Consider the following 23,578-nt stretch of genomic DNA (forward strand, 5'->3'; position numbering starts at 1 on the left):
ACAAAGGCGCACCCAGACAATTGAGCGCAGAGCGGAGGCGCGTGCCGCTCTAAATTACTGTTTTTAGGGCTCTGACGGGGGGCGTGGGGGGGAACCCCCCCCAGTTTACTTAATAGACATCGCGCCGCGTTGTGGATGTGGGGGGGTTGTAACCCCCCACATTTTACTGAAAACTTATCTTTTTCCCTGTTTTTAGGGAAAAGTTCAGTTTACAGTAAAATGTGGAGGGTTACAACCCCCCAAACCCCCCATAACGCCGGCGCGATGTCTATTAAGTAAACTGGGAGGATTCCCCAACAAAACCCCCTGTCGGAGCCCCTAAAAACTGTAATTTTGTGCGGCGCACACCTCCGCGCTGCGCTCAATTGTCGGCACGCGCTTTTGTCTTTCGCGCCGTTGTCTATGAACCGAATTATGAGAACAGATGGGTTTTTAATAGCTTTCTAAAATGCATATATATGAGGTTGATATTCTAACCATTTAACATAGAAACATAGAAATAGACGGAAGATAAGGACCCACGGCCCATCTAGTCTGCCCACCTTAATGTCCCTCCCCTACCTTTGCCCTGTGAAGAGATCCCATGTGCCGATCCCATTTGGCCTTAAAATCAGGCACGCTGCTGGCCTCAATCACCTGTAGTGGAAGACTATTCCAGCGATCAACCACTCTTTCAGTGAAAAAGAATTTCCTGGTGTCACCTCGTAGTTTCCCGCCCCTGATTTTCCACGGATGCCCTCTTGTTGTCGTGGGACCCTCGATGCGGCCCGTAAGATACTTGAACGGGTTCCCTAGAAGTGGCTTAGTATGGTAAGAGCTGGTTAATGAATCTTTTCTAAGTAAAGCCTTTGACTGAAGGGAAGGTAAAAAAACCGATTTGGATATGGTCTTGTCTAGTTTGCCTATCCATGCCATCTACTATCTCTGCCACTCCCTTAGAAAGCTAATGTATGAGGGCTGATTGAAAAGTACTAGATGTGGCAATGCTGTGCTGGTTTGTATGAAGCTCATACATCGACATTTCTGAATCTGCAGTTGGACTGCCGTAGTCTTCATTGTTGAGTCACAGCAAGAGGAAGAACCTAGTACGTTTTGTCATGGCAGATGGGGAGAGTGTGGCGTAGTGGTTAAAGCTACAGTCTCAGCACCCTGAGGTTGAGGGTTCAAACCCACACTTGTTCTTGTGACCCTGGAGAAGTCACTTAATCCCCCCCCCATTGCCCCAGGTACATTAGATAGATTGTAAGCCCACCAGGACAGACAGGGAAACACGCTTGAGTACCTGAATAAATTCATGTAAACCGTTCTGAACTCCCCTGGGAGAACGGTATAGAAAATTGAATAAATAAATAAGAGTACGCCAGATGTGTGTGATTGAATTTTGTGTTAAACTTGGAAAGAGCAGGAATGAAACTCTTGAAATGCCCAACCCTGAAAAAAAATTTACACAGAAAGAAGTTTTCTTCAGATGATGAAATGAAAAAATGCCACAGCTGCAGTGCTAAAAGTGATGCTGCAAAACAGTCTACTGCACGTCTTTAAATCGTTTTTGAAATGTATTGAATGTGAAGCATGCTACTTTGAAAAAAGAAAAATGTTCAGATCCTGTAGAGTCATCTAATTCTGAATTTAAAAAAAACAACAACAAAAAAACCCCAAACCAGTCTCATTACTTTTCAATCGGCCCTTATACTTGTCCCAAGCCTTCTTGAATTCATCACCTCTACCTCCACTTCCACCTCCACCTTGAATTCATCTCCATCTACACATTCACCACCATTTCTGTGAAAATGTATTTTCTGAGGTTACCCCTGAATCTGTCCCCTTTCACCTTCAACCTATGCCCCCTCATTCCAGAGTTTCCTTGTAATTGAAGGAGATTTTCCTCATTTGCATTTATGCCTCATGCAGTAGGTATTTAAACATCTCTATCATATCTCCTCTTTCCCGCTTTTCCTCCAAAGTATACATATTGAGGTCTGTGGGGCAGTGGGATAGTTGTGGGAGAGTCATGGGTGTAGTTTGAGGGAATGAGGGGAGCAATATTCCTTTAAACAGCATTACATGAGGAAGGCAAAACAGGCTAACTCATATTTGAATTTTGCTGCTGTTTGTACTGCCCCATTTTCTGATCCCACCTGCTCCCTTTCATACCTCTTTTTTTCTGGCATAACAACTGCAAACATAGGCCCCCTTTTACAAAGCAGTGCTAGTGAGTGCCACTTGGCAAAAGCCTCAGCTGAGCAGTAGGAGAATTTCCAAAGCCACGGCAGCTTTGGGGAGTTCTGCCAGCACTGATTGGCAAGCAGGGAGAATAGCTAAAAATTTTGACAGGAGGGAAAGGGAGGATCTGTGCCTAGCAGTTGCTTTTCTGAACAGGCACCAGACACAGTTCCTCTCCCTTATACTGACGCTGCTCTGCACGAAGAGCGTGCATATAATTTGCATGCTATTTGTGCTGAGTATCAGTTGGGGAAAAATCACTCCCGCAATGGTAAAATTACTGTGGTATTGGTTATACTAAAGGTAAATCGTGCCAAACAAATCTGATAGAATTTTTTGATTGGGTGACCAGAGAATTAGATCAAGGGCATATATGCTAGATATAATTAGATTTCAGCAAAGCCTTTGGCACGGTTCCTCATAGAAGACTCTTGAACAAACTTGACGGGTTGATGTTAGAACCCAAAGTGGTGAACTGGATTAGAAACTGGTTGACGGACAGATGCCAGAGGGTGGTGGTTAATGGAATTCACTCAGAGGAAGGAAAGGTGAGTAGTGGAGTCCCTCAAGAATCGGAGTCCCTCAAGAATCGGTGCTGGGGCCGATCCTGTTCAATATGTTTGTGAACAATATTGTCGAAGGGTTAGAAGGAAAGGTTTGCCTTTTTGCAGATGATACCAAGATTTGTACCAGAGTAGACACCGAGGAGGGAGTGGAAAACATGAAAAAGGATCTGCAAAAGTTAGAGGAATGGTCTAATATCTGGCAACTAAAATTCAATGCAAAGGAGTGCAGAGTAATGAATTTGGGGATTAGAAATCGGAAGGAGTCGTATGTGCTGGGAGGGGAGAGACTGATATGCATGGATGGGGAGAGGGACCTTGGGGTGATAGTGTCTGAAGATCTAAAGGCAAAGAAACAGTGTGACAGGGCAGTGGCTGTTGTCAGAAGGATGCTAGACTAGAGAGAGAGGCGTGATCAGTAGAAGAAGGTGTTGATGCCCCTGGACAGGTCAATGGTGAGACCCTACTTAAGAGTATTGTGTTCCATTTTGGAAACCGTATCTGGCAAAGGACATAAGAAGATTTGAAACGGTCCAGAGAAAGCGACAAAATTGATAGGAGGTTTGCGTCAGAAGACGTTTGAGATGTATATCCCTAGAGCAAAGGAGGGACAGGGGAGATATGATTCAGATGTTCAAATACTTGAAAGGTATTAACATAGAACAAAATATTTTCCAGAGAAAGGAAAATGGTAAAACCAGAGGGCATAATTTGAGGTTGAGGGGTGGTAAGACTCAAGAGTAATGTTAGCAAATTCTTCTTTATGGAGTGGGTGGTTGATGTATGGAATGCATTCCCAAGGGATGTGGTAGAGAGGAAAACAGTGACAGAGTTAAAACAAGCATGGGATGAACATAGAGGATCGCTAATCAGAAAATAATGGGTATACTTTGAAGGAACTAAGGCCAGTACTGGGCAGACAGGCACAGTATGTGTCCTGTATATGGACATTCAGTTGAGGATAGGCTGTGGAGGGCTTCAATGACTAGGATGGTTTAGATGGGCTGGAGTGAGCTTTGACGAAGACTCCAGTAGATAGAACCTAAGCACACTACCAGGCAGAGCTCAGGGTTTCTGCCCCAGAAATATCTAAGAAGAAGGACTATTTAAATTAAATGATTAATTTATAGAGCGTGTATGGTTGGGCAGACTGGGTGGACCATTCGGGTCTTTATCTGCTGTCATTTACTATGTTACTGTGTTACTTCCTCCAGCCAGCTGGCCTGCCTCTTCAAAATGGTGGGCCTTCCTCTCCCTGATGCATCCTGGGGTGGGGCCTGAAGCTCTGATTGGCCCAGGTTGTTTAAGGCCCCTCTTATGGTGGGGCCTTATGCGTCTGGGCCAATCAGAGCCTTAGGCCCCTCCCCAGTCGCTTATTTTTATCACCAAAAGCCGATATCACTCTTGGAGAATGGCTCGGCGATTTTTAAGAATCCACCAGAGTGCTCATTTCATTATTGAAGAGCCCATTTGCATGGCAGCGTTGGAGACTGCTAGAAAGCTCGCTAAAGACTGAGATAAGCTGTTATGATAATCCGGCACTAAAATGCATGCAGGCTAAACCATCTGGAAACCAGTTTAGTGACTGCGTTAAAGTTTTGAGAATCTGGGCCTCTGTCACTTGCTTACCATAGTACTTGAATAATACTGAAGAGAGTTTCTTTCTAGGTTCATAGGATCTAACATATAGGCAACCTGTCAAGTTGTGCTTGGAAATTGCTTTCAATAAGGTCTGTGGCACTTAATTATATGGAAATTATTTTTGTTTCTTTTTGCCACATATTTGTGGCCTCAGCCTGCTTTGCTTGGTACTTGAAGATCTACTCTTGCTTCATACAATGTACAGAGTAATCACCTGGCAGCAACACTTAACAGTGTTGGTCTTGCATCTATTCAAAGAAGCTTTTAATAATTTTAATTTAATTCTTATAATTTAATTTAATATCTAATCCTTTTCCATTTTAGCTTACATCAGTCTTTCTAAAGAAACAGAAAGCATGCGCTTACCCATCTTTTGTTCATTCCTTAATTGTTTTCTTTCCTATTTTCTATTGGATTTCTGCCCCAGCCAGTTATCATCTTTTGTAAGTCTTGTTTAGTCCATATTCTTATAAGTATGCCCAGGGCCAAATTTAGATGAAAAGAGGCCCTAAGCTATTCCACTTATGAGGCCCTTTCACCTCCTATTTTTAAGTTTGTAAATTACATGAGAGATAATAAAATACATAATTACTGTGATATATATCAATATGTTAAATGAAACATGTTGTTATTGGTACTAACCTTTATAAAAAATGTGACACGGATAATAAATAAAAAAAAGTCGAGAACACTTATTTGGACATTTATTCTCAGCACCATATATAGTACTTGTAACAATAACTAATCAAACATAACACACAACATTGCCCCTTCCTATGTCCATAGTGCCCCCAGTGTGTCCTTCCTCACCTCCCCCCCCCCCCGATGCCCGCCTGCCTCCCATTCCCCTTCCATTGAACACCCCCATGCCATCCTGCCTGCTTGCCTTCCATTGAACCCCCCCACCCCTCCTCCGATTCCAGCCTGCCTGCCTCCCATCCCCCTTCCACTGAAACCCCCCCCCCCCCCGATGCCAGTCTGGGCCGCCCTGTCCTGACAGATCCACGTTTTGCCTCTCTCCCCGCAGGGCTGGGCTTTGCCCATCTGTTTCCGGACTGACATCTTTCCCTCCCCGATCCTCCTCCCAGGGCGAGAAAAAGAAAGGGAGAAGCCGAGTCGGCGCCCCGTTGCGGCCGGAGCCGGTTCCGATCCCGAAGCATAGAATTTCTCCTTATTTTCAGTTCAGTGTTTTAGTGTTCACTGTTTTTAGAATAGTGTAATTTTAATTTTGATAACAATTTGAATGTAGGCCCCTCTTGATCTTGAGGCCCTAGGCTGAAGCCTAGTTAGCCTATAGGAAAATCCGGCCCTGAGTATGCCGTTGAGATAAGTTGTTTTTTCTCCTGTTTTTTTAATACTTGTATTGTTTTGGCGTTTTGTATTTTTTTCCCCCCTTAATTTTAATAGTAAACTCGCTTAGAAATATAAGCAACAGAATCAAATTTTAATAATCTCTTTATTTTTCATTCATTCTTATTGGATCATGATCTCAGTGCTTTTCTGGTACAGCAATGTTGTTGTAGTTTGTACAAAGTTTCCTGTGGATGAGCCATGCCACCTTATTGTGCCTTTCTCTATATACATTTTTTCCCATCAGAACTTTGCAGCCAACTGAGATGAATAACCATTTCCAACTCTTCCTTACAGAATTAATTTTATCAGGATTGGGGGTTTTTTTCAATTCTTGCTGTGAATCCTCTCATCCATAGTTCACTGTCTTCTTGGTAGCAACTATCAAACACTCATCCTTAAATTTTAATTCACCTCTCCTTAACCATTTATGTGTCTGGTTTTAATTGGCATTTTGTGCATTTGCCAATTTTTTTAAATTTTTTTTTTGGGGGGGGATTATTTTGCAAATTCTGTTGCATCTTTCCCTATGTGTATTGATGGATTTTCACTCATTTGTTAGAGTTCTAACTGGATTAGTCATTGCCAAAGGGCTAGAAAGAACTATTTTTTCTTTTTGAAGATGACAGGAAGATTTGTGTATTTGGGTCTGTTGCTGCTGTTAAGTAGGCAAGGAGGCCTACATTAGCAACATATATATGTATAATCTATGTCCATAAGGCCCATTCCTCCTTCAGTTCAATGGAAGTCAGCATACACTTGGGGCATTTTCAAAAAACTAAGATATCCAAAAAAACAGCATAAATTGGCACTTGAACGTCCTAATCTCCAGGGATATATTTTAAATTATTGATACTTCATTCAGAACTCCCGGTTCTTCATGTAAATGACGCATAAAAATAATGACATAGGTATGAAGACAGTTTAGATTGTTTAACCTACCATTGTACCTGCCATAGTTATGGTTCTAATGACATTCATTAGAAATTAGGGAGAAATTACAGTTTCATGGTTCATAGACAACGGTGCGAAAGACAAAGGCGCGCCCGGACAATTGAGCGCAGCGCGGAGGTGCGCACCGCTCTAAATTACTGTTTTTAGGGCTCCGACGGGGGTGTGGGGGGGAACCCTATACTTCTACTAAGACTAACCCCCTCCTTTACTGGCGTGCAGCATGGGTTTTGGCGCCGGTGCCAGTGATTGATCCTACGCTCACGGAAATCCTGTGAGCACCGGAGCCACCACTGGCGCTGGGGCCCACACTGTGTATTAGCAAAGAAGGGGGGCAAGTATCTTAATAAAACATCTGGCCCACGACTTAGCCTGCGTTTTAGATTTTGGCCTCTTATGTTATTTGAGTTTGACACCCCTGATCTACACTATGCGTCAACTGCGACTCACTAGACAATACTTCCACCCATACCACTTTGCTCTGATCGTTCAGATGATAGTCCTACCTCAACTGGACTATTGCAACTCCACCTACCTTGGCATCAACACCACTCTTATCCACAAACTACAACTCATCCAAAACACAGCCGTTAGATTAATCTACAGTTTAAAGAAATTTGACTCAATCACAACCTTCATCAGGCAACTTCACTGGCTCCCAATAACATCCCAAATAATTTTCAAATCGTCATGTATCCTACACCAGATTCTATACGGAAGCTCAGCAGCCCCCCTCATCCAATTATTCTCTAATGTTTGGTCGACATCAAAAAGAATCCTCAATAGAATTCAACTAAACCTGCCATCCATAAAATACCTCCACTAAGGGGAGAGTGTGGTGCAGTGGTTAAAAGCTACAGCCTCAGCACCCTGAGGTTGTGGGTTCAAACTCACGCTGCTCCTTTTGGCCCTGGGCAAGTCACTTAATCCCCCCATTGCCCTAGGACAGATAAGGAAAATGCTTAAGTAGCTGAATAAATTAATGTAAAACCGTTCTGACCTCCCCTGGGAGAACGGTATAGAAAATTGAATTTAAATACAAGCAAATTTTCCACTCTATATAAACCTGGAATGACCTACCAGAAGTTATCAGGAAAGAGACAAACTACACTACATTCAGAAAAAAACTGAAGACTCACCTCTTTGACAACTAACTGTCTCAATTTCTGTATAGCACCCCCTTCTTCTACCTCCATGCCCCCTTCCCCTACTACTCTCCCCTTCCTCTCTGATCTGTCGCCTTGAGCCTGTTTAGGTATGTGCGACTCACAAATGGAAGATTAGATTAGATTAGATATATCAAAGCGAATTTCCCCATAGGAAATAATGGAAACTCAGATGACTCAGATGACCACTGGTCTGACCCAGCAGCGGCAATTCTTATGTTCTTATGATTCGTTCCACAATCCAAGCTTGAGCTATGGGTAAATTGGGCGTGATGTTTCTAGTATGTTCAGCCGCGCTCTACGTAAAATGCGCATATGTAGTGTGTGCTTGAAGTGTAGGTATATTGGGCGTGACGCTTTTATTACATTCAGCCGCACTCGGCGTAATATGTGCGCGCTTCCAACTGTGGGTTCTCATATATCGAGTTAAAATTTAATAAAATGTTTTGCTCATCTTGCAAACCACGTTACTCGTTATCCAAGGTTTGACTGTACATACATACATACAACATATTTCATCCCCTTTTGGTAACAGAGCAGTGTGTAGCAAAGTCTTGTAAATTTGCCTCCGGCTCTTAGGGCTGGCAATGGTACTTAAATCATTTGGGCCTGTCATCTAGAGTGGAAGAACATAAGAACATAAGAATTGCCACTGCTGAGTCAGACCAGTGGTCCATCGTGCCCAGCAGTCCGCTCACGTGGCGGCCCTCTGGTCTAAGACCAGCACCCTAACTGAGACTAGCCCTACCAGCGCACGTTCTTGTTCAGCAAAAACTTGTCTAACTTTGTCTTGAATACTTGGAGGGTGTTTTCCCCTATAACAGCCTCTGGAAGAGCGTTCCAGCTTTCTACCTGGATGAAGAAGAACTTCCTTACGTTTGTACGGAATCTATCCCCTTTCAACTTTAGAGAGTGCCCTCTTGTTCTCCCTACCTTGGAGAGGGGGAACAACCTATCTTTATCTACTAAGTCTAAGGTTTAAGATGAAGGGAAATAGCCTGTGGAAGAAACTACTGCTATGGATAATGTAGGGCTCCTTTACCAAAGCCGCAGTAGAAGTTTCTATTGGGGGCCAGTGAGGTAAATGCTCTGATGTTATGAGCATCAGAGCATTTACCTTGCCGGCTTGCAGTAGAAACCTCTACCGCGGCTTTATAAAAGAAAGCATTAGATAGTACTACAAAATGTATTTAGCTTGGTGCAGCCATTTCTAAGAGACAGTCCCCTGTTCTGTGAAGTTTATAACCTAGTAAAGACAAACAGATAAGACAATAGCTCTGTATTGTAACACTGCTACAGAAGCCCCTGTAACTTTGTATAGAGCCCATGTATTGTAATGCCTTGTAGCTCTGTATTGTAATACCTCTACAGAAGCTCATGTATTGTAACACCTTTTACAGAAGCTCATGCAAACCGCTCTGAATTGACTCCCCAGTCATTAGTAGTGGTATAGAAGCTCACAATAAACGATCATCTGCACTCACAAATGCATGCCCAGTAAAAACAAATTTGATGGCATGGAATTTTACTCTCTTTCTTACGCAAGATACAAATAGCTCAATATTCAGCATGACCCAGAGACCAGCAATTTTCAGCATTGGCATCCAGATAACCATTTGGATAAATGAGGACACTTTTTACCAGTCTTCTCCTGACCTACTGTAAGTTGTCTGGATACCAGCATTGAATATCACCGTTATCAGGCCTTTGCTGTCTCTGTCCTTTATATCTAGATATTCAGCCCCACCTGATACCCAAATATTAGCATTGGATATCTGGGCATAACTTATGGCTGGTATTCAAAACAAAGGCTGACTGCCACATTGGATCAACATTGTTTAGCTATCATCCATCACCATCATCATGATCATCATAAACATTTATACCACTTTTATGGATAAACCATTTAATAAACCAACATTAATCTAATATCATAAGAGAAAACCAGATAGATGCTTAATTTCAACCAACTCCTAAAATAGTAAATGACGGCAGATAAAGACCTGCATGGTCGATCCAATCTGTCCAGCAGTCACATTCATTTGAACCAACAATCAAGTAATTATGAATTTTACTTACTATGTGCCACTAAAAGATGTTTTCCACTCTCCCCAAGGCCGGCGCAAGCAGCAGATGGAAAATGCTGCTCCCGCTGGTGAACATTTAAGGAGATATATATGAGGGGCGGGGTAGGGTGGTCAAATGTCGGGGGGGGGGGGTGCGCTGGGCACCCACCTCCCCAGCTACGCCACTATGGCCACAGATTCTGCTTGCTATATCGTTTCTGAGTGGCTTATTTGCAGGTTTTTGTATTGTTTCACAGAATCTGGCAGCGGAGGGAATTTGTGTTGCTATTACTGAGGTGGCCGTAGAATTTGAATACAGGTACTGGTCGACTTACGACCTATTCAAGTTACGACTGTTCGACTTTATGACGTGTTTACTACAGTTTCCCCCATCAGCTATTAGCAGCCCCAGTCTCCCGCACTCCCGTCTCGCTACGCAGCAGTAATAATATAAAGAGGAGGAGGCGCCACAACGAATGTTCACCACAAAGGGATTGTGCTGTGCTTGACTTAGAAAGTAAGAAAATGTTGATAAAATATTACTTTAAGATTATTACAATATCATTACCCAATCTAATACAGTATTCTTACCTTAGTCTAACATAGGCCGATTTAAGTCCCGATCAACTTACGACTGTCAGTCGGAACCAATTACGGTTGTAAGTCGACGAGTACCTGTATATATTTGTTGTGTTGTATGACAAGTGAGAAATCTGGAATTAATGTATTGCATACAGATTTTTTTAATATGAGATAGATAAATTCATACTAAACTTACAGTTAAAACAAATATTTACTGGGAGGCCAAGGATGCTTGTGGGAAATGGAAGCAAAGGAAACTTTATTTAAAAATTTGGGGTCCCTATTTGGCGCAATTACATCCTAGGGGGTGTAGTAATTTGCTCAGTGAGTTATAATGAGATTTGTGGGTACTTTAAGGATCCTTGCCTTTTTAGCTTGCCACCTGGAGGGGGGAGGTTGGGGCTGTATAGGGGGGAGGGGAGGGGGATTGAATTTGGGGAAGGTGGGAACTGAGGTGGAAGATGGGGTAGAAAGGCCTTTATTTGTTGCAATGTTCTGGTTACTGGGTGTTGTTGTTCCATACAATTGGGTACCCCAGAACTAATATTTATTTATTTATTTATTTATATGGTACAAGGGAAAGGGGGCTTATGCTTTTGTAAAACATTTTGAATGACAAAGGTTGATTTGTTTGTAATGTTATTATGGTTCTGTCTGTTGTCATCAATAAAATACTGTTTAAGCATTAAAATATATACTGTATATATATATATATATATATATGTATATTTATATTTAGGCATGCATTGTTCAGCTTGGTGCTTTGTGCTTCAGTGTGTCACATATATGCAGTGGTGTAGCAAGAGTAGGAGGTAAAGAATGACACGGTGAAAAAATTCATCACCGTTCCCGTCCCATGTCATTTTTTAGTGTCTATTTCAGCCTCAGTCCTTCTACACCAGCATTCTTCAAAGCAAAGCTTGAGGGTCAGTGGTTGTGGCCATTCATACTCTGATTCTTATGTGAGCCAAGGATAATGAAGCCATTGTGACATCACTGATGTGATTGGCTCTTAGGCACTGGTAGAATGAGGCATTATGACATCACAATATCTGCTCTGGATACCAGAGACTGTCATTCTGTAGTGTCTATCTCAACTTCAATCCTTCTACACCAGCATTCTTCAAAGCAAAGCTTGCGGGTCAGTGGTTGTGGCCATTCATACTCTGATTCTTCCCTCTCTCCTTAAAGAATGACATGAAGATAGTTTACCGCGGTTATCCGTGGGGACGGGAACGGTGATGAATTTTGTCACCGTGTCATTCTCTAGTAGGAGGTGCCTGGAGTGATGGCACCCCCTTTCCATCTCCCACGCTCCTTTCCTGCACCCCTCATGCCCCACTCACTTTCCCCCCAATACTTCTTTAAATCTTAGCCAGCGTGAGCAGCTTTTCCAACCTGCTGATCACGCCAGCGTTGACTTGTCCTCTGATGTCACTTCCTGGCCTGGCGACCAAGAAGTGATTTCAGAGGGGAGCCAGGCCGGCGTGAGCAGCAGGTCGGAGAAGCTGCTCACGCTGGCTAAGATTTAAAGAGGTACGGGAAGGGCGCCAGCATGGCATAGAGGTGCTGGTGCCTGGGATAGTCTGCCCTGACCCTTACTACAAAAAACAAAAGGAATTGACCCCGAAATATCCACAAAGAAGAAAATCCAGAGAAAACCAAAAAAACTCTGTGGAGTGACGATGTTCCTAAATGGACTTTATTTGAAAGTGTCAAAGTTCCAAAGGTACACTGAAATCATCCACATAAAATAATTCCATCCACATAAAAATAAATTATTTTATGTGGATGATTTCAGTGTATCTTTGGAACTTTGACACTTTAAAATAAAGTCCATTTAGGAACATCGTCACTCCACTGACCCTTACTACACCACTGCATATGTGAACATTGTCTGTCAGGTGTCACAATAGAAGAAAGGTTGAGAGCCACTGTTATATAGTAACAATGGTGCTAGTGCTAGAAAAATCAGTCTGCTACTAAGTTGAAAGGGGACAGATTCAAAATGAATGCTAGGAAGTTCTTCTTTACCCAACGTGTGGTGGACACCTGGAATGCGCTTCCAGAGAACGTAATAGGGCAGAGTACGGTACTGGGGTTTAAGAAAGGATTGGACAATTTCCTGCTGGAAAAGGGGATAGAGGGGTATAGATAGAGGATTACTGCACAGGTCCTGGACCTGTTTGGGCTGCCGCGTGAGCGTACTGCTGGGCATGATGGACCTCGGGTCTGACCCAGTGGAGGCATTGCTTATGTTCTTATGTTCATCAGACTGAATACCTGCTAATACCAGGATGACTGGATTCTTCACATCAATGACAGACACTGTAGTAGCTATAAATACAACAACTCGGGAATAGCAAATTAAATTGTACAGCGGTTGTACGTTTAAAAATAGAAGTGGCACTACAGGCTGGTAGTGATACTCACCACAAACTCCACGGCATATCATGCTGTCAGAGTGGCACAGCTCCTGCTTAATGAGCACTGCAAATTAATTCTGGTTTGTAACACATTCAGAGGCATTTCATTATCTCTTTGGAACCAAAGCAAAATTGAAAAGCTGGCTTTTTTCACTTATAACATGCAGATACTTTGCAGGGCACCTCTAAGGCCTTGTGGGCTAGATTCTATAAATGGTGCCTGGCTCGGTAGGCACCTAGAAAAGTGGCACCTACCACATGTCAGTCAAAGTTAGGTACTGTTTTAGAATTCTGCCTAGTGTGGGGTTACCAGATTTTCCATTTGGAAAATCCGGACCCACCTAGACCCGCTCCTAGGCCTGTCCAGCTCCACCCATCCCATCCCCGCCCCAGTCCTGCCCCCCATTCTGGTTGGGCAGGAGGACATCCGCGCATTGCCTCCTGCCTGACGGCGATTTGATAGAAGCTTCTTGAAACCTGAACAAAGTGCCAGATGTTGAAAAGCCATCCGGACCCTCAGGCAGGGATGGGTGGAACTTGGCAGGTCTGGTGGTGGTCTAGGCATCTGGATTTTCCAAATGGAAAATCTGGTAACCCCACATTAGGCACAATTCTTTTTTTTTTTTTTTCATTTGAGTTTAAACATTATTATTATCAATAATAATAAAATGCTAGAGGCGCATGCGCTCTTGAAAATTCGTGAGCGGTGGCGCCATGAGGTGTGCTTCTGTGCCAGTCCTCACGGCGCCTGCACGTGACTGTGCAGAAGACACCAGCGACTCCTCCCTCCCGCTCCTCTTCAAAGCGGCCTGCTGAGGTTCGCCAGCCGCTGTAGCGAACCTCGCAAGCCGCTCTCCACCTCCGTGCAGGAGTCGCCGTGTCACCTCCCGCCCTCACTCGCCGCTGTCGCCGTTGATCCTCCTCTTCAGAGCAGCCTGCGATCGTGGCCGGCTTTAAAGAACCTCGCAGGCCGCTCTCCAGCTTCAGTAGCACGCTCCCTCTGACGCACGGGATCGCGTCAGAGGGAACGTGCTACTGAGTTGGAGAACAGCCTGTGAGGTTCGCTAAAGCTGGCCACCACGATCGCAGGCTGCTTTGGTGAAGAGGAGCAGGCCAGAAGACGCCTCGATGTTGGGAGGATAAGAAGGGAATCAATACCGGGAGCCAGGGGGAAAGGGAAAGGGGGCTGCTTTGGGGGGAGGGGTGTGCTGGGGGGAGACAGAAAGGGCCATGGAGAGATAGGGAGAGGGAAAGGGGGCTGCTTTGGGGGGAGGTGTGCTGGGGACAGACAGCTTTGCTCGGGGGGGGAGACAGAAGAGGGCCATGGAGAGACAGTTAGGGAGAGGGAAAGGGGCCTGCTTTGGGGGGGGAGGTGTGTCCTGGGGGCAGACAGCTTTGCTCAGGGGGGGGGGGGGGGTGAGACAGAAGGCTACAGACAGCGGCCAAGGAGAGAGAGAGAGAGAAAGAAACACAGACAGACAGACACATCTATTCTAGCACCCGTTAATGTAACGGGCTTAAAGACTAGTATATAATAACAAGGAAAGGATATTACATAGAAATCAAAAGAAAGAAATACAATTCCTGTTTACAAATCCTCTGGTCCACATCATGGGAGAGTAACCTGATCAGCAAAGAAATTAAAACATAATCATGATTAAACCAATCAACTATCAATGGTGCTTGAATATTTCATCGAACTCCTTTCCTATTGAAGTCTAATGGAAGTTACTTATTGGTTTCATGCAATTGCAAAAATTGTTCAAGCTGTACTGAATCCCAAAATATGTATTCACAATCTTTAAATTTCAAGATACATTTACATGGAAATTTAGGGCTCCTTTTACAAAGCCACGCTAAGGCCTTAACGCACAGAATAGCTCACGCTAAATTGCCATGTGCACTAGCTTCTACCGCCTCTTTTGAGCAGGTGGTAGATTTTCGGTTAGCGCGCGTTAATCCAGTGCATGCACTAAAACCGCTAGTGCACCTTCATAAAAGGAGCCCTTAAGATAGAATGTAGCTTCCAAGGCTAATACTCTAGGTTTCGAATTTAAAAGAGCCTTCCTTTTCAACTGAGTTGCCCTGGTAACATCTGGAAAAATGAATACTCTATCTGCACAGAATTTTTCATGTTTGTTTTGAAAATAAGCTTTCATTATAAAAGATTTATCTACTGTTCTCTTTTTGTGATACTTTTCCTGTATATTAACTGTATTTCTATGGAAGGAGGACCGAGGGAATGGGGGGGAGGGGGGGTTAGTTTTGGGTGTTGATTGCCTATATGTGGAAGTTATTGAAATACCTTGAGCTTGTTTGCTGTTTTACTTGCACTATTTTGTATTCTTTGAGCTCAATAAAATATATTTGATATACATAAAAGATTTATCTATTTCCCTTGCGCATATCACCAATAGGGTTGATCTTGTATGTATTGTATCCTGTGACTCTTCCAGGAAACCTGTCAGATCAAACTCTATTGGTTCTAATTGATCTGTTCCCAGATCAGCAGAAACCTTTTTCTTTTGTGGGATATAGTAAGAATTTGTTATGGGGCACCGAGACTTGAGGATCTGGTACATTTGCAGCGGCTATAATCTCCGAGGAAGATGATGAAGAATGACGCTTCGATTTGGAGACATGGTGATTGGGCAACTTCATGACTACCCATTCTAAGGGTGGCATGTCCGAAGGAGGCTGTTGAACTACCTTACCTGAGGGAGACAGTGAGGAGAGCTGCTCCTCAGGAGAGGATTTGCTCGAAGACGAGGACTTTCCAAACGAGGAAGGTTTAAGGTCAAGGACGAAGTAGGCCTCGGGAGCCCCATAGATGACTTGACCGGATTTGGGTCGAAGTCGAAGCTGGGGTTGGAGTATCCATACCACCAAAAATCTTCTCTACCTGAACTCGACGATGTTTAATGGCTCGAGGCTGAAGAGTATCATAGCAAGTACACGACTCCGGACAATGGTCAGGCCCTAAACACTGAACACACCAACTATGTGGATCAGTGAGGGATATTGCGCGCTGGCAACGGCTACACTTCTTAAAGCCTGTGGCCGGTTGGAACATAGAAGGGAAAATAGCCGCGGCTAAGTCGAAGCCCGCAGGCTGAGGCCACGGGGAGGCCCCGCTGTGACACGAAAAAAAAGGTAAATTTAAATTTTTATTTTTTTTAAATAAAAGATGCAAAAAAGAAAACACAGCGACCCTGTAAGAAAAACAATACACGAGCTGCAGTGAGAGAAGGCAGAAAAAGACTAAGTTAGCGCAGAGCGTTGAATAGAGGACTTCTCAGCTCCGCGGAAAACTGAGAACTGAGGAGACGCGCCCTAGGTTGGGTAGGAAGGCACTCGCGCATGTGCGGTAGTCGCAAATTTTCTAAAGTTCTACAAGCAAGTCTGCTTGCGAGACTGTCCACATCGGGGCTCTTGGATGACGTCACCCACATGTGAGAATATGCTGCCTGTCCTGGGATAAAGTTTTACCTCATTCAAAATTGTCATTTCTTTAATAAGACATTAACTATTTTTTTCTGCAGCCTTCCAAGTACCTACAAATCTAAAATGTGGCCCTGCAAAGGGTTTGAGTTTTAGACCTCTGGTCTAAGCGTAGGGAAGGGCCAAAATATGGACATCAACCACAGATAGCAATCCTGGGTGTCTAAAAAGATTGGATGTTCATATTTAGACCTGGTACTTAGCAAGTCCAGGTTACAGAAAAGTGCTCAGATTGATCAGCTGTCCATTGGAGGGATTAAGCCTTAGCACAACACCTCAATTCCCCCAGTAGTTTATGTCCTCATTTCTGCCCCCCCCCCCCTCCCAGTGTGAAACCAGCAAGGGATAGAGTTTTAGATACTATGGACATTCTTAATAGAACAGCAAGCACTTTTGAGAGATCGCTTAATAGTTAGTGCAGTAGATTGAGAACCGAGAAACCCTGGTTCAAACCCCTTCAGCTCTTTATTTCATGTTTTATGTTGTGATTTGAACCTGGGTTCCTTGGTTCACAGTCCACTACTCACTGTTCTGCATGGATATCTGTGAGATCATTTTATAAGATAGATGTTCTTATGCTTCAAAACAGACATCCGTGTCCCTTGTTTTCCTCCATTTTATAATTTGGAATTAGATGGTGGCGATCTGTAAGAGGCCTTAGAATCGGACCTGTTAGAACTGTCTCAGTTTAAATTTCTGATTCATGACAATGTAGATGCAACTAAGGAATTGAAGATTGAATGAAATACTATGGCCACTAAATTCAATGCTTATCAAGAGACAATGACACATTTAGAAGAGCATGTCTCTGTGTTAGAAGAGTCAACACCATAGATCCAACATAATAGAAAAGAACTGAGCGAACTCCAGGCCACATTGGAGGAACTCAATAAGTGCAGCTGAAAATATTTGGTCTACCAGAGGGAATAGAAATGACAAACCCAGTATAATTTATAGAATAATTTCTTCTCTCATTGCTGAGTCTCAAACTCAGTCTGCCTTTTGAGGTAGCAAGGGTGCATCAGATACCAGCACAATGCCTCTACTAGTCCTCAACGTATCAAAGTTAAGATTCTGTGGCTGCCCTAACCTGGCAAGGCAATTGAATAAGCATTTTGCAGGATTTTGTCAAAATTACAGCTCAAAAGCACCAACAATTCCTTTCTGCTAGATTGCAGCTTAGAGAGACTGGAGTATGTTATGGTCTTTTCTATCCAACCATTTTAAAGGACACACTGGATAACAAAACCCAAGTTTTTCACAAGCAAGGTACTCTAAGAGTATTCCTCCAGGATCATAAGAAACGTTAAACCTCACTGCTGATATTTTCCTGGATTATATTGAAACTCCACCTACCTGCATTGTCGTTTTATTCTATGATAACTGTAGACCATGTACTATATTATGACATACTATAGTCTATGGGTGCATATGTTTACTTCATTCTTTTTTCTTTTGTTTCCCCTGGATGGAGATGTTTGAGAGGCTTCAAGCAGTGCTCTCACTCCAGATGTTGTATGGTCTAGTTATGGTTTTGTACAGATAAAACCCAGGTGCTACTGCAAAGAGGCCATGCTCACAGTGACAATCATTATGAGGTATGCGTAACATCACTGCCAATGTCTACATCTTGCTGCTCACTCTAGATAGGAAAATTCTGTCAGCTTTTGATTGCTATGATTGAATTGATGACTATTAAAAGAAGGAATTGATGACTATTAAAAGAAGGAAAATGGTGGATTATCTGCACAAAGAAGGTGGCTGATGTTTGTTTCCTTTAAGAAACCCACCTGTTTTTTAAAGATTATTTCAGATAAAAGGCCAAGTGGATACAGGGTTCATATTTCTCTTCTGATTCTCATATAAAAGCAGGACGTCCATTTTAATTCATAAAAAGGCCCTTCTTGTAGTTACATCCCAATTTCCTGATTGTGGAGGGCTGCTGGCTTTAATTACTTACTACAGTAGGAAATGAAATATTATCTCCCCCCCTTTTACTAAGCTACGCAGGTTTCTACTGTGGCCCAGAGCACTAAATGTTGACACTCATAGAATTCCTATGAGCATTTAGCGCCCCAGGCCACGGTATAAACCTCTACTGAGGCTAAAAAAAGAGGGTCATAGTAACATACTCTTTTATCAAGCTGTGCTAGAGGTTTTTAAGCATGAACCGGCACAGTAAATGCTCCCACACTAGAATTCCTATGAGTGTCAGAGCATTTACCTTGTGGGCCCACGATAAAAACCTCCAGCTCAGCTTGATAAAAGAGGGGGTTAGTAAATAAAAGTAGATAGAGACCTGAACAGTCCATCCAGTCTGCCATAAGAACATAAGAATTGCCGCTGCTTGGTCAGACCAGTGGTCCATTGTGCCCAGCAGTCTGCTCACGCGGTGGCCCTTAGGTCAAAGACTAACTGAGTGCCCTGAGTCTAGCCTTACCTGCGTACGTTCTGGTTTAGCAAGAACTTGTCTAACTTTGTCTTGAATCCCTAGATGGTGTTTTCCCCTATAACAGCCTCTGGAAGAGCATTCCAGTTTTTCACCACCCTCTGGGTGAAGAAGAATTTCCTTATGTTTGCATAGAATCTATCCCCTTTTAACCCTTTCGTTCTTGTTAGGCATGATAAAGAAAGGAATCACGAGTAGATCGGAGAAAGTTATAATGCTGCTTTATAGAGCAATGGTCAGACCACACTTGGAATACTGTGTCCAACATTGGTCTCCCAACCTAAAGAAGGATATAAAACTGCTGGGGAGGGTGCAGAGACGAGCAATGAAGCTAATAAAAGGTATGGAGAACTTGGAATATGAAGAACGACTTAAGAGACTAGGATTGTTCTCCCTTGAGAAAAGGAGACTGCGAGGGGATATGATCGAGACTTTCAAAATACTGAAAGGAATCGACAAAATAGAGCAGGAAAAAAAATTATTTACAATGTCCAATGTGACACGGACAAGAGGACATAGACTGAAACTAAGGGGGACAAGTCCAGGTCAAATATCAGGAAGTTCTGCTTCACGCAACAAGTGGTGGACACCTGGAATTCTCTCCCAGAGGAGGTTATTGCGGAATCCACCGTTCTATGATTTAAAAGCAAGCTAGATGCACATCTCCTTACGAGGCATAAAGGGATATGGGTGACTAAAATTACGCCAGGTGTACACCTGGCTGGGCCTCTGTGTGTACGGATCACCGGACTTGATGGACTGAAGGTCTGATCCGGAGATGGAAGTTCTACTAAGTCTATTCCCTTCATTATCTTGAATGTTTTGATCATGTCCCCTCTCAGTCTCCTCTTTTCAAGGAAGAAGAGGCCCAGTTTCTCTAATCTCTCACTGTATGACAACTCCTCCAGCCCCTTAACCATTTTAGTCGCTCTTCTCTAGACCCTTTTGAGTAGTACTGTGTCCTTCTTCAAGTACGGGACCAAGTACGGCGACTAGGGCTGTATGCAGTATTCCAGGTGGGGGCATACCATGGCCCGGTACAGCGGCATGATAACCTTCTCCAATCTGTTTGTGATCCCCTTCTTAATCATTCCTAGCATTCTGTTCGCCCTTTTTGCCGCCGCCACACATTGTGCGGACAGCTTCATCGACTTGTCGACCAGTACTCCCAAGTCTCTTTCCTGGGGGGTCTCCCTGAGTACCGCACCAGACATCCTGTATTTATGTGTAAGATTTTTGTTACCAACATGCATCACCTTACACTTATCCACGTTAAACCTCATTTGCCATGTCGCGGCCCATTTCTCGAGCGTGTTTATATCACATTGCAGGTCTTCACAATCCTTCTGTTTCTTCACTACTCTGAATAACTTCGCATTGTCTGCAAATTTTATCACCTCGCTCGTCGTACCAATTTCCAGGTCATTTATAAATATGTTGAAGAGCATGGGTCCAAGCACCGAACCCTGCGGTACTCCACTCGTGATACTTTTCCAGTCCGAGTATTTTCCATATACCCCTTCCCAAAAAAGATTCCCCCACATACAAGAAAGTTTCTTATGAAAACCATGCTCACAATGATTTTATGCTATGGCTCATACAGCCCAATGATAATTTAGTTAGGGGTTATATTATAAGAGGATATCTGAAGAGAAAAAATTAGAAAGCTTTATACCTGGTAAAATGGTGTTCATTGGTATTTGATATTTGCTAAATAAAATAAAAAATGGTCTCTCTTTATTTAACTTACCAGGTATAAACAGTGCAGTGCACATCTCTGACATAAGTTATTTTGGTATCACATTCTGTACGTGTGTATGGTCTCTCTTAAATGACATAATAATTATGCCCAGAACATAAAAAGGTGTATGTTCTGAATGTCCTACAGAATACCTTTAAGTGCATTAGTGTTGTTTCTCTTATCTCAAACAAATACTACCTTACACCCCAGTACTGTGTCAAATGTTATCACATTCTGTACGTGTGTATGGTCTCTCTTAAATGACATAATTATGCCCAGAACATAAAAAGGTGTATGTTCTGAATGTCCTACAGAATACCTTTAAGTGCATTAGTGTTGTTTCTCTTATCTCAAACAAATACTACCTTACACACCAGTATCGTGTCACATGTTATCACATTCTGTACATAAAGTGGTTTTTCTTCTTTTTTTTTTTTTTATCTTCTCGTTTACCACTAGGGGTGTTTATTGTAACTAAAGCATTGAAACTAAACAGTCATGATGAAATATTTTCCTTGGAAAATCACGTACGGGGAAATGTTATTCCATATAGACTTTCATCCCTTTGTGATAGAATTGGTCAGCTCTGCTCGCTTATTCTTATGATTTGGCTAACATGCTGGGTTAAGAGAAAATTTCACCAGATCGAGAAGATGATGACACGCAACCCGACATACAGTGTCGTGCCATGACGCTATTATGTGGCACCGACTTGGGAATAGAAGTGAGCCTATATCCTGCCACTTCACATTAGGGCTGGTCTCTGGGGGTGGTGCACTTGACTCTTACGTGAGTGAAGGCATGTGAGTGGCATAGCAAGCCTATTGAAACTGGAGCATAGCCAGACCCTAACCAAAGCTGCTAAGAAAAACGGGATACCAGATAACTGCAGTGAGCGATGGTGAATATGAAGCTACCCTAAAAGTATGTAAGCCATGAGTAAGAGCACAAATATAATATTAATAAGATTATTATTTCCATGATTCCCTATATGTGATACGTTCAAGTAAAATGCCTAATTAGCAAAAAATATTAGGGAATGCAAGAATACCAGGTTTATAACATAAGGAAATAATTTATGAATGGAAAATTAATTTTTTCATTTTACCTAAATGTAGAACCTGAAGTATAGTAAATACTATTGTTTCTGAAATACTGGCTGGCAAACAAGCATATTTTGACTCCAGAGTAGCAGATATATTTTGATGGGAAGGTGAATGGGTGCCAAATACTGTACATAATCATGAACTAACACTACGATATGATCAGTTAATGTTAATTAACTTTATCTCATTGATTTAAAACCACATCACATTCTGTACCCTTAGATAGAAAATGGTGTAATTTTGAACCTTTATACAAGAAATATCACATAAAAATGTTTTTGTTGCTAGCAGTATTGTTAAACTTGTGATTCATGCTATTCGAGCTCCCTTTTCAGTATGTGTATATCAAATGTAAATATTAATTTTTCTTTTGCCGATGCATTTTATTGCCATCTATAAAGAAAGCCATGCAAAATATAGCAATCCTAAATAAAGCAAATCAGCAATGTACTTGCATTCTGTGATAGATCACATTGAAGCTACCACTCCACACCCTTGGTGGGATGCTTTTACTAGAGGGAGGGCTACGGCACAAAAGGTGTTTCTTCATTCCTTACTCTATATTTTTGTTTATCCTTATGTTAACATTTCTTAATTGTGGGTTTACCTATTGTGTATACAAACGGACACTCTCGCCCTTTATTTGGATGACTTTTTATTCGGAGGTGCAGACTTAAGGATCCAGGGATGGACTGTTATACCTATGGCCAGGGGGTATCTGAAAATCAGCATACTACGTGACATGTCTCCTCAAGTCTGCTTATCTGACCTCCTTGTCCTGAGTGTTACCTTGACAACACCAAAAGGACAGTAAAGTCTGCTAATATGACATCCTGACTTCCTTTGCCTGCGTGTCACCCAAAATAACATCAAAGGGACAGTGAACTGCAACACCTCCTTGTTTATCTGAGATTCTGACCTCCTTGATCTCAAAAGGACAGTAAAACCAGATGGTTTCTGCAATAAGCTTTCTTATTACACATCCTGACCTCCTTGATCTCCAAAGGACAGTAAAACCAGATGGTTTCTGCAACAAGCTTGCTTATATGACATCCTGACTTCCTTGATCTCAAAAGGACAGCTGAGCTGACATCCTGACCTGGGTGTTGTCCAAACAACATCAAAGGGACTGGCCAGGGTGTGCCTGAATCACTCAGCAGTTTTCATCCTATATAAGAACGGAATTCAGCCCCTAGAATCAGAATCCATGACGTCTGGAGGGAGAATCCAAGACGTCTCCAGGAACAGAATCCAAGACGTCTAAAGGGTCAGTCCTTTGGTCCCCCCGCCTATCAATTGCAGGGATTCCCAATTATTAAGGAGGATGGTCGTTGAATGGGGTCAAGGTGATGCTATTTTATTCTTATAAGTATAATAAAGTGTTATTGTTTATGCTTTATATTGTCTGTGTGCTTTTCTGAGTGTCACTGATCATCCCATTTGACAGAAATAAGTGGCGGAACACCCTCCTGACAGGGTCTTTACTTACCTGAGGCGGCAGCAGCAGTCCAACCTTTCCTCCCTCAGTGCCCCAAAGCTACCATTTCCATCTCTCCCTTTTCCCCTTTCACACCCTCTACCATCTCTCTCTGACCCTTTTTAACCTCTTTTGCCATCTTTCCCTTTCCTGTCCCCCTCTGTCCTTCCCCAGGACCATCTCTCTCTCTCCTGCCCCCTCCACACTCCCTGAAGTCTATCTCTCCCTATTCCCTACCATCTCTCCTGGTCCCCCTAGTAGCCCCTCTGTCCTCATCCATCTGTCTCCGTCTCCTCACCACCTGCCTCTGTGGAGCTCTCGCAGTTCCTCGTCCTC

Source organism: Geotrypetes seraphini, chromosome 15 (genome assembly GCF_902459505.1).
Source record: "Geotrypetes seraphini chromosome 15, aGeoSer1.1, whole genome shotgun sequence".
NCBI classification, from domain to species: domain Eukaryota; kingdom Metazoa; phylum Chordata; class Amphibia; order Gymnophiona; family Dermophiidae; genus Geotrypetes; species Geotrypetes seraphini.